Below are 12104 nucleotides of genomic sequence, written 5' to 3'. Positions count from 1 at the left end.
CTTTCAGGACCAGATATGGGCATTATGAGTTCTTAGTAATGCCGTTCGGGTTGACTAACGCCCTTGCAGCATTCATGGATCTTATGAACAGAGTTTTCAGCGAGTATCTGGATCACTTTGTTATTGTCTTCCTAGATGATATCTTAGTGTATTCCAGAGATGCAGAGGAGCATGCCCAGCATCTGAGGATAGTTCTGCAGACACTGAGAGAGCATGGATTATATGCCAAGTTCTCGAAGTGTGAGTTTTGGTTGAGGAGCATTTCATTCTTAGGGCATGTGGTATCAGCAGAAGGCATTGAGGTAGACCCCAAGAAGATAGAGGTTGTAGCTAACTGGCCCAGACCCACTACAGTGACTGAGATTAAAAGTTTTTTGGGTTTGGCAGGTTACTACAGGAGGTTCGTTCAGGACTTCTCCAAGATAGCTGCTCCTATGACCAAACTGACTCAGAAGAATCAGAGGTTCGTGTGGACAGATCAATGTGAAGAGAGCTTTGAAGAGCTAAAGAGAAGATTAACATCAGCATCGGTGTTAGCTCTGCCAGTCAGTAATGAGGACTTCACAGTGTTCTGTGATGCGTCCAAAGTGGGACTGGGTTGTGTTTTGATGCAGAATGACAGGGTGATTGCTTATGCTTCTAGGCAGCTGAAGAAGCATAAGGTGACTTACCCCACACATGACCTAGAGATGGCGGCAGTTATCTTTGCACTCAAGATGTGGAGGCATTACCTTTATGGGGTTAAATGCGAGATCTTCATCGATCACACGAGTTTACAGTACATCTTGAGTCAGAAAGAGCTGAATTTGAGGCAGAGAAGATGGGTGGAACTGCTCAGTGACTATGATTGCAGAATCCAGTATCATCCGGGTAAGGCGAATGTTGTGGTAGACGCCCTAAGCCAGAAATCACTTGGCAGTTTGTCCCATATAGCGGCAGAGAGAAGACCAGTGGTGATGGAGTTTTATAAGCTCATCGACGAAGGGCTACAGTTAGAGTTGTCTGTTACAGGTGCGTTGATAGCACAGATGCGAGTGATACCAGTGTTTCTGGAGCAGATGGCTCAGAAACAGTATGAGGACCCTGAGTTAGTTAAAATTGCCAGGACTGTTTAGTCAGGCAATAGTGCAGAGTTCAGATTTGACAGCAAAGGGATCCTCTGCTATGGGAATCGACTATGTGTACCAGATGATATCAGTCTGAAGGGAGACATTATGAGGGAAGCTCATAATGCAAGGTACAGTGTTCACCCTGGAGCCACCAAGATGTATCAGGATCTGAAAAGGGTGTATTGGTGGCCAGCTATGAAGAAAGAAGTGGCACAGTTTGTGTCCGCCTGTGAGGTTTGCCAAAGGGTGAAACTGGAACATCAGAAGCCGGCTGGAATGCTTAACCCACTGCCAATTCCAAAGTGGAAATGGAAAAACATAGCTATGGATTTTGTAGTGGGCTTACCGGCAGCGTCCAACAGGTTAGACTCCATATGGGTGATTGTAGATAGACTGACGAATTCTGCTCATTTCATCCCTGTTAGGAGTAATTACTCTGTGGACAAGTTAGCACAGGTTTATGTGGAAGAGATAATAAGGTTGCATGGAGTTCCAGTGTCTATGGTATCAGACAGAGGACCTCGATTCACCTCCAGATTTTGGCAGAGTTTGCAGAGTGCTATGGGCACAAGATTGGATTTTAGCACTGCTTTCCATCCACAGACTGACGGACAGTCTTAGAGGACCATCCAGACCATAGAGGATATGCTCAAAATGTGTGTGTTAGACTTTGGCGGTTCTTGGAGGCAGCATCTACCTTTGGTGGAGTTTGCCTACAATAACAGCCATCATGCTAGCATAAGGATGGCCCCTTATGAAGCCTTGTATGGGAGGAAGTGCAGATCACCTGTTTGCTGGGAAGAAGTGGGAAAGAAGGCTCTTGCAGGGCCGGAGCTTGTAGAGATCACCAGCAGAGTGGTGCCCATTATCAGAGAGAGAATCAGAACTGCTGTGAGCAGGCAGAAAAGCTATGCAGATATCCGCAGAAAGCTGATAGAGTTTCAGGAGGGTGATATGGTATTGTTGAAGGTGTCTCCAATGAAAGGAGTGGTTCGGTTTGGGAAGAAGGGTAAGCTAGCTCCACGGTATATTGGACCCTTTGAGATCTTGCAGAAGATCGGGAATGTGTCGTATAAGCTGGATTTACCTGCTTCTATGGCGAGAATTCACCCGGTTTTCCATGTTTCTATGCTACGAAAGTTCGTGTCTGATCCAAGTAAGGTTCTTAGTGAGCCTGACGTGGAGATCCTTGGAGATCTCACCTATGTAGAGCAGCCAGTGCGGATCCTAGACACGCAGATCAGAAAGCTAAGGAACAAGGAAATTCCAATGGTGAAAGTCCTTTGGAACCACCACAATATAGAAGAGTGCACCTGAGAGACACGGGAGTCTATGCTCCAGCAATATCCATATTTGTTTTAAGGTTAGTTTTTCCTCTTGTTTTTATGTGTTTGATTGTTTGAGGAACATTCGGGGACAAATGTTCTTAAGGGGGGAGATTGTAATACCCAGCTAGAGTCCGACATCAGAATTTCTGACGTCCGGTGGAACCTAGGATGTCGGAACCCTCTAGAAGGGTAAGATTTATGTTTTTCGAAAGTATTTTATATGTTAAGTGTAAAAGGAAATGAGTTTTTGAAAGAAAAGCACCAAGGAGGAAATGCCAGGTTCGGCCGCCGAAGATGAAGTTCGGCCGCCGAACATGTATGAGTTTGGAATCACGTTAGGCCGCCGAAGGTGGTCTGGCCAGCCACCTATAAAAGGCCCTAGGTCGGTGAATGGATAAGTTTTCTTCCATTTTCACAGACAGAGGTGAGACCATGATCTTCCTTGGGTGATTTTCATGTTTTCTTTAAATCTTTCAAAGTTTTGATGAGTTTTCTTTATTGTTTGAAGGTTTTGAGTGAAAAACCCAAAGTTTTGAAGTGTGGAGACTTTGAGGGTGAGTTGCTCCATAACTCCACGTTGGGATCGTTTATCTTCTTATTTGTAAGAGGTAAGTGTAGATCCTGAACTTCTTTTCATGCTTTATGCAAGTTTTATGGTGTTTTATGGGTAGAGATGCATGATTAGGTTAAGTTGAGTTTTTGGTTGATTTGTGGTCAAAGCATGTATATACGTTGAGTTGTGATGTTTGTTAGGGTTTTAAGTTAGTTTTGGACCCCTTTGTGCCTATACTTGAGTATATGCAGGTTGTGGAATTTTGGGTTGCATGTTTGTGTGACGTTGGGTGAGTTTTGCTTGAAGCAGAGCAGGGTTCTGCTTTACTGTCAAACCCAGTTTCGGCCGCCGAAGGAAGGTTCGGTCACCGAACGTGCTAAGGAGGTGGTTTCGGCTGCCTAAGCTTGCCCCCAAAAGTTTGGACTTTCGGCTCTGAAGGGGGTTTTGGCCGCCGAAGGTGCCGCCGAAGGTTAGGGACTTTCATCTCTGGAGAGGACTTTCGGCAGCCGAAGTGCCACCGAAAGTGCTTGAGTTTCGTCTCTGGAAGGGACTTTCGGCCGCCGAAAGTGCCCTGTCCAGCCTTCTTTTGCATGTTTTATGTGATTGTTTTAGGATGTTTTTGGGGGTTTTTGGGGAGTTTTATAGAGTTGTTCTTGAGCTAGTTTGGTCCCTCATTTGAGTCCACCTGTGTAGGAACGGACCAGAGGAACCGAAGAGAGCAGCAGTGAGCACTGCTTCAGAGTCAGTTCAGAGTAAGCCAGAGGTGAGTGGAACTAAACTTAATATTTTAAATTGAGAAATTAAATGCTTTTAGCATGTTCCATGCATCATGATATGTAATAGGTTGAGTGCACTAGACTACACTAATGTGACGCATTGCATTATTCTATGCTTGTACGGATCGGACATAGTTTGATTTCATTAGCCCTCGTAGTAAAGTCCTGAGGAGCCCTGAGAGGGCCGAGCACAGAGCACCCTAGGGTGTATAATAAAGTCCTGAGGAGCTCCTTCGCGGGCCGGGCACAGATTGAGGGAATTTTGAATCAGTCCGTCTGAGATGGGTGATTTACTTGTGACGTGATGCATTCCATGTGAGCATGTTTTATTGACATGTTTGTTCTGTTCTACTCACTGGGCTATAGTAGCTCATCCCTCTCCTTACTCCCAGTCTTGCAGGATCAGAGATCAGGGGAAGTTCAGCAGAGTACAGAAAGAGTAAAGAGTTTTGTAATAGCATAGTGTGGACATGTAATCTTGTAAAGAGAGTATTAGCTTTGTATAGAGTTTAGTAGTGTGCTTGACCCATATGTATTGTAAATCCCTTTTCTATGCATAGTTTATTTATGTAAATGTTTTTATGAGTATGTGAAAACCAGGCTTAACATGTATGAGTTTGACCCGTCTAGAGCAAGCTCTAGTAAGGGGTTCTATAGTAAAGTACAGAGATAGTGCATGCACAAGTGGAGCCTTGGTTCAGAGAAAAGTTTTATGGTTTTACAGAAAATGTATGAACATGTATGGGATTTGGCAGGTACACAGAGAGTATAGTAGGCTTGCTACGGGTCCCGACGACCTTAAGTCGACCTGGATCCTAGCGCCGGTAGTGGTCTGATTTTCGGATCGTTACATAAATAAAGGGATTATAAAAGAAAATTCAGTCAAATCACAATTCTACACAGTTTATTTCATGTCCACAACTATAACTATTACATCAGAACTATACCATCAAACACTATTGACCTCCCAAGCTAACTTTGGTCCTGAAACTTGGGGTTAAGGGAAAAGGATAAGCTACTAGAGCATAGTGAGCATAAATATAATCATAAAACAGTTTAAATAAAATATGTGATCGTATGAATGCGTCACAACATAAACTATTCATATCAAGATGAACTTGTCACCAATAACCCTCCATAATTTCAATAGTGCCCAGACTACAACGGGTGCTCCTTAGGACTTCCTCTTAAATATAACATAGTATATCCATAGCACCAGGGACATAGAATGGGCAACCCTGGTATTTCTCTTACATAATATCAGGGATATAGAATGGGCAACCCTACTCTTTGAGTATCCATCATAACATATTATAACATACTCGAGGGCTAGTGAGTCATCCAACATCCATCTACAATAACAATTAATTATGTAGTTCATTATATTCGTGAACTCTAATGCAAAATAATCTAATCATATACACATGGCATTCGTGATGTATGAGCATGCTTAAAACGTGTGATTTCTTTAAAATAATAGTTTAGTTTAGTTCTACACGCCTTTAGCTTATGCAAATCTAACTTTGAAGCAGCTATCTCACTGCCGGTCTCTACGGTCTTCCAAGTCCGATCCTATATAGATGGACTTAAGTGAGGGAACAAACATAACTTTTACAACTCTTGAAACTACCCCAAAAAAATTCCTAAAAATATATAAGAAAAAATGTAGAAAACAATTTGAAAATGGCTAGACATAGGGCTTTTAGCGATAGGTTTGATGGCCTAAAGTCTTTTTATAAATCTGAAGCTCAAACCTTCAGAGGCAGGTTAGGCATGTTAAATTTGAGTCAGACCTAACTCACCCCAAAAGGTAGCTCTAGGGGTAGGATTGCCTATGACCCATCTAAGGAGCACATCACCCATTTTTCAAACCGATGTGGGATTCAACACACTCCCCTCACGCCCAGAACTTTACTGGTGCGTGATATATTTATGGGAGGTCCAACATCAGATGGAGAGCTCTGATACCATATTAAATTTGGGTCAGACCTAACTCATCCCAAAAGCTAGCTCAAGGGGGAGGATTGCCTATGGCCCATATAAGGGGCATATCACCTCTTTTCCAAACCGATGTAGGATTCAACAAGGCAGCCAAAAGGTAGCCTTCATAGGCAGGTTCGGCGGCCAAACTTGGCTTCAGCAGCCGAACCTAGGTTCTTCTGCAATGCAGAACTTGACTCTGCCTTAGCCAACAACCTTCAAAATGCATCCAAACTTACATGCAACAACTCAAAACCATATATTTACAACTCAAAACACAAACAATCACTTAAAACTAACTTAAGCTTCAACATGCATCATCAAAACAGGAAATCATCCACTATCTCAAATCTAAAATCTTAAACCAATATTTCATGCAACTAAAACATTTTAAAACTACTTTCAAATCTCTTTAGGATTCCAAAACGAAGAGAAATTAAAGTAAGAGTTTCAACTTACCTCTCCGAAGAAAACACAACCATAGCAAGAGGGAATTCAAAGAAGAGAAAGGGACGAGCTCCAAAGGGTTCCAAAAGCTAAAACTCAAAATTGATTCTTCAAAACGAAGGTAAAAATTCATGAAAAAACAACTTAAATGAAGAATTTGTGAATAAAAGGGGTAGGAGACTCAGCTCAACTTGAAATAGAGAAAAACATTTCTCTCTTTCGAGCTGAGATCCTTTTATAGGTGGGTCTGCCAGTCAACATTAGACGACCAAACCTGGGAGGTTCAGCGATCGAACACTAAAATTTTTTTTTGAATACTTAAAAATTCTTTTTATAGGAATCCATTTTACCCTTTTAAAGTTTTCGATTTCAAAATTCTGGATTTTAACATAAATTTTGTCGAAAAGTTGAAATTCTGAAACTGGAGTTTAACCGGGTATTACAGCTTTGATTTCTTTTTTTTTTTTTGTCAAATATTTTTTTACTTGGGTTGCATGTCTTTAAATTTTTAAAACTTAGGTAGAATTAAATTAATAATGAAAAATAATTAACCTAGGCCCTAATCCTTGTGAGATATTAATTGTCATGGGTGTAAATTCTTAAATTCTTAGAAATGGAGGAAATCTTTTATGCTTATTAATGTAAATGAATTAAAATGATACGAATAGGAATATAGCGTTTATTTTATTTTAGCCAAATAATTATTTGTTGAGAGAACATGGTAGAGAGGGTTGATATCCTTTATCTTTATGGATTCTCACATTTGAGAGAGTTTATGATGGATGCCATAAAAATGAGAATGACTTACATAGATTACTTAAAAAGATTTGTGAATTAAAGTCTACCTAGAGTGAGTTGAAAGAAGGAGTAATGACTTGGAAATGGATAACTATTGTAATATGTTGAAATTAAAATATTTGGGACCTCCAAATAGAATGAGTGGAGTGTATACATACATATCTAAAACTCCTAGAGCGACTTGATTTGTTAAGAGAAAAAAAGAGAGTTAAAGTTTGGTTTGGATAAATTAATTTAGTAATTTACTCTAGTTGGCTTGAAGGGTCTTCATAAATATTAAAGGTTGAAAATGATTCTGAATTTATAGGTTAGGTAATAACCATATGTTAATTAAATACATGTTGAAACGAGATATGGTAAAAATAATTATGACACCTAATGGCTTGGTTATTGAGTCCTACCAACGTTATTGAAATTTGGAATTAATTACTCCTACAGTATTAGCTTAAATGTTATATAACTTAGGTATTCGGACCCTGCCGTATAGGCTACAAGCACTATAAACTTAATAATCTTGTCCTACCATTTAGCACTCCTATAGAATATTTGCTCTTAATAATGTTTGGGTTATACCTAACATGCTTTTTAATGATTTAAAAGTTTGTAAAAAAGGTTCCACTTAAATAAATAAATGTTATGGTACAAATTTTGCATTAGTTACTAAATTTTATCATCCTTAAATCATACAAATATATGATTACAAGAGGAGAGATAATATACTGTTTCTATAAATTTTTTATATAGATTTCCATGAAATTAATTGGAAAAATTCCTTTTATGGGCGTTTGATATTATCTCATTGTTTTATTTTCACTTTATTGTTTCATTTAAGTCTTGTGTTACATTTTCAATAATATTATCTTGATTTATATTTTATTTAATTTGCAAGTAGTAGTGTAGAAAGACCCATTTTTGCAGTGTGAGTATAGTGATCTGCCTATAAATTTTCTTCAAATTTCTTTGGGCGTATAAATGAACTATTGATTTAGGGTCATCATACTAATTTGTAATTCTCCATATTACCATGTATACATAAATTTTTTTTTGAGATTGTAAACATGTTTTGGGAAGATGATTTTGTATGATTATGAATAACTAGGAACTATTGATTTATATTATAACTAAACTTCTGGTTATGAAATGAATTATATATTGAATTATGGAAAAAATTTGTAATCTTTAGTTGACAATTTAATAGTTGGAATTATCATGAGATAAGATCTTGGGAAGTCTGTGCTTGTGAAACTAAAGACGTTGAAAGAGATGTTGTGATTATGCATAAATGTGTTAAAAGTATTAGTCTGCAATCAGATATCCTTCCAGATATATCATAAAAGTCCTACTTGTTCAATCTCTTTAACTCAACTTTCAAAATCCTCAACTTACTCCAAAGCTTAAAAATAGGAGTACCCTCTCTTTATATGAAAATTTTAAAATTAATCAGACATCTAACCGAGTATATTTAATCAAACACCTATTCAACTTTCTCTAAATTCTTGCAAGACCTTCTTAGTTAGTTGTCCAAAGTATAAAAGCATCCCCTAGTTTTTGAGCTCCATCAAAACAGCCTCCTCAATGCATTCCTTGAACCCCTCATTAAAGCTATCTATTTCTAGACCATCCATTCTTTCTTGATTAGATAAAATGAAACAAAAATATCCATGTATTAAACAAGGGCCCTCCACAATACTAGCAATTTGACTAATCATTTCCCATAACCTTCCTTTATGTCCACAATCATTACTAGCATAAACAATAAACCAAATAAAATTCTGGTCATCTAGAGCCACTTTACAATTCGTGACTTGGTATGAAGCATTAATCACTTCAATTTGAATTTATTGGGGATTGAAACAAATCTAAATTCTGCCCATTTCAGCTTACTTGTAATATCGCCAAACTTCCCAAACCTACAATCTCAAGGCTTTCAATATCTTATTCTTATTATTTTCTCTCATCCTAGTCACTATGATTCCCATATCTTTCATCTTATTCCTAACAATCATTTAGACCCCTGATATGTTCCATGACACTATCATGGTCCCTTATCAGAGGGAATGTCAAGCCTACTCATACCTCTCCCATCTCCTACAATTCTACAGCTTTAGGAATTCAAATTAGCATTCACTTCTTTATTCACTGTTTTCTCAGGCGAACTGGCCACTGCCAACCTCATTCTTACCCTTACTCTTAGCCATCACTATCCAATCCTGTTTCTGAGCAAAAAGGGTTCGGCCTTTACTCTATTTTCCTGAATTAAAATCCCCTCTCTAATATCATCATGTTAAGCTTGAATCTCCTTCTTCTTCTGATCACTACCCCTAGACTTCATTTCTAATTATTGGCTACTATTTTTAGTCCTACAGTTAGTGGCATCATGCCTAAGCCCCTGACAGTGGGAACACACAGACGGCTTCCAATCTTAGATTTCCATACTCCCCTATAACTAAAGGGTAAAATGACAGTAGCATCTGTTATTTCATGTAACAAAATTCCTTCATTATTAATACAGTGCAATTTCAAATTGGGATAGCATAATGGGCTCATGTGGTCATTCCAAGGTAGATAGTGTTGTTGTTTTGAGCCTTGAAGCTATGTCATAATTTCATTTAAAACACTAAAGACTTCCCTTAGGTATGAAATTCATTTTTGTTATTTTTAAATATTCCTTAGTGTTATTTATTATGAAAATGATGATGTGATTAAACATTTTTTAATTAGAGTAATGTGATTTCATTTATATCATTAAGATTACTTGTATTCACTTTGTTGGAAAGTAAGTCTTTTCTTTTAATACCATTTAAATTATAATGTAATCCGAGATACAATAAAACTTGCAGTTTAGTTCTCATGTATTTAAACAAAACGGTCCTTGACTTAAATTTTATGTTTTGAAGTTATAAAAAATCCTTATATTTTTTTAAATTACTCCTTTAATATTATATTTATTTAAAAAATAATTTCATAAATTTTTACAAATTAATATATCATTATTAAATTTCAATATCTTATATTTCAAAAAAAAAATAAACATTAAATAAAGAATCTGACAATTTCTTTTTACTTAATTAGATTAGAAAATTAAATCTATGGGTAGGATGAATATGAGAAGGGAATTTTTGGTTTTTTGAACTTGAATATAGACATATATTGCATCCAAACTCTTGATGTAATTTTATTTAATTATTTTCTTTTTTAAATATAAGATGTTATATTAAATAAATACAAAGATTAGTTTACAAAATAATAAGAGTTCATTTGTACATAAATATAATATTTATAAATCAATTTATAAATGATGCGGAACCCAGCCTATTAGAGACTGAAACGACACATACCCTAGTAAAAAGAACTTAATTAAGAAAATAATTCCCCAATTTAAAGCACACTTAATTAACATGTAATTAAGAACACTTATAATGGATTGATTTTAAGAGCAGCAAGAATAAGAAACATACAAGTTAGTATCAAACCTTATTCGTGATGCAATGTCAAGAACCAAGATCTCTCTTAAGCTCTCAAAGAAGAATCGCATAAAGCAATTATATTGAATAATTGATAATCTGTGTGTACAATATAGAAAAAGAGATGTTTTATATAGCCTAAATTAAGACCCATGATTTTTGCCACTTCCCACTACTATACATGGACCCATGATCTTTGCCACTTCCCACAACTATGCATGGACCCATGATCTTTGCCACTTCCCACAACTATGCATGGACCCATGATCTATGCCACTATCCACTACTAGATAACTACCCACTACTGTTTAACTACCCACTTCCAAATAACTACCCACTACTGGTTAACTACCAACTACTAAATAACTAACCACTATAAATACAAAACTTGAATTGTCAATAAGGACACATTTGGCCTAATTGACTTGGAATGGCCAGATTGTTCTTCAACTTCAAAATGAACTTGCAAAACTTCAACATATTCCTTCATGAATCCTTGAAGTGCTTCCTTCAACCTCTTGGATCTCAGCCTTGTAATTGGTCCTTGAGGCAATGCTAGCTCATCATTTTTGGTGTTGTTGGTAGTGCTTACATCATCCCCTTCCTCTTGAAAAGGATTCGTCCTCGAATCTGTACCAAAATCAAAAGGAGACAAATTAGAAACATTAAAGGTAGCACTTACACCAAACTCACCCGGCAGATCAATTATGTATGCGTTATCATTGATCCGTTTCAGCACTTGATATGGTCCATCCCTTCGTGCATCAAGTTTTGATTTCTTTTGATTCGGAAACCTCTCCTTTCGCATATGGATCCAAACCCAATCACCTGGGCTGAATACAACTTTTTTGCGACCCTTATTGGCCTGTTTCTCATACATTTTGTTGTGCTTCTCAATATGCTCACGCGCTTTCATGTGTATTGATTTAACCATTTCAGCCTTCGCTTTTCCATCTAAATTAGACAGCTCGTTCAAAGGTATAGGCATTAAATCTAATACAGTTAATGGATTAAAACCATACACAATCTCAAAAGGTGAATAACCAGTAGAAGAATGGACAGCGCGATTATAAGCAAATTCAACATATGGCAAACATTCTTCCCAAGTTTTCAAGTTCCTACCCACAATAACACGAAGCATAGTTCCTAAAGTCCTATTAACAACTTCAGTTTGGCCATCTGTTTGTGGATGACAAGTAGTAGAAAATAAAAGTTTAGTACCCAATTTCCCCCACAAAACACGCCAGAAATGACTAAGGAACTTAGAATCTCTATCAGAAACAATAGTCCTAGGTATACCATGCAAACAGACTACTTCCTTGAAAAACAAATCAGCTATGTTTGTTGCATCATCAGTTTTATGACATGGAATAAAATGTGCCATCTTACTAAAGCGATCTACAACAACAAACACTGAATCTCTACCTCTTTTTGTCCTAGGTAAACCTATCACAAAATCCATAGATATATCAGTCCAAGGTTTAGTAGGTACAGGCAAAGGGGTATACAACCCATGTGGCAAGGACTTAGATTTAGCCTGTTTACATGCAAAGCATTGAGCACAAACTTTCTCTATATATTTTCTCATATTAGGCCAATAAAAGTATTCATTCAACATGTCTAAAGTCTTTTGCACACCAAAATGTCCC

The sequence above is a fragment of the Manihot esculenta genome, chromosome 1, assembly GCF_001659605.2.
Source record: "Manihot esculenta cultivar AM560-2 chromosome 1, M.esculenta_v8, whole genome shotgun sequence".
NCBI lineage: Eukaryota > Viridiplantae > Streptophyta > Magnoliopsida > Malpighiales > Euphorbiaceae > Manihot > Manihot esculenta.
The sequence above is the reverse complement of the archived record's forward strand: the minus strand, read 5'-3'. Positions refer to the sequence as shown.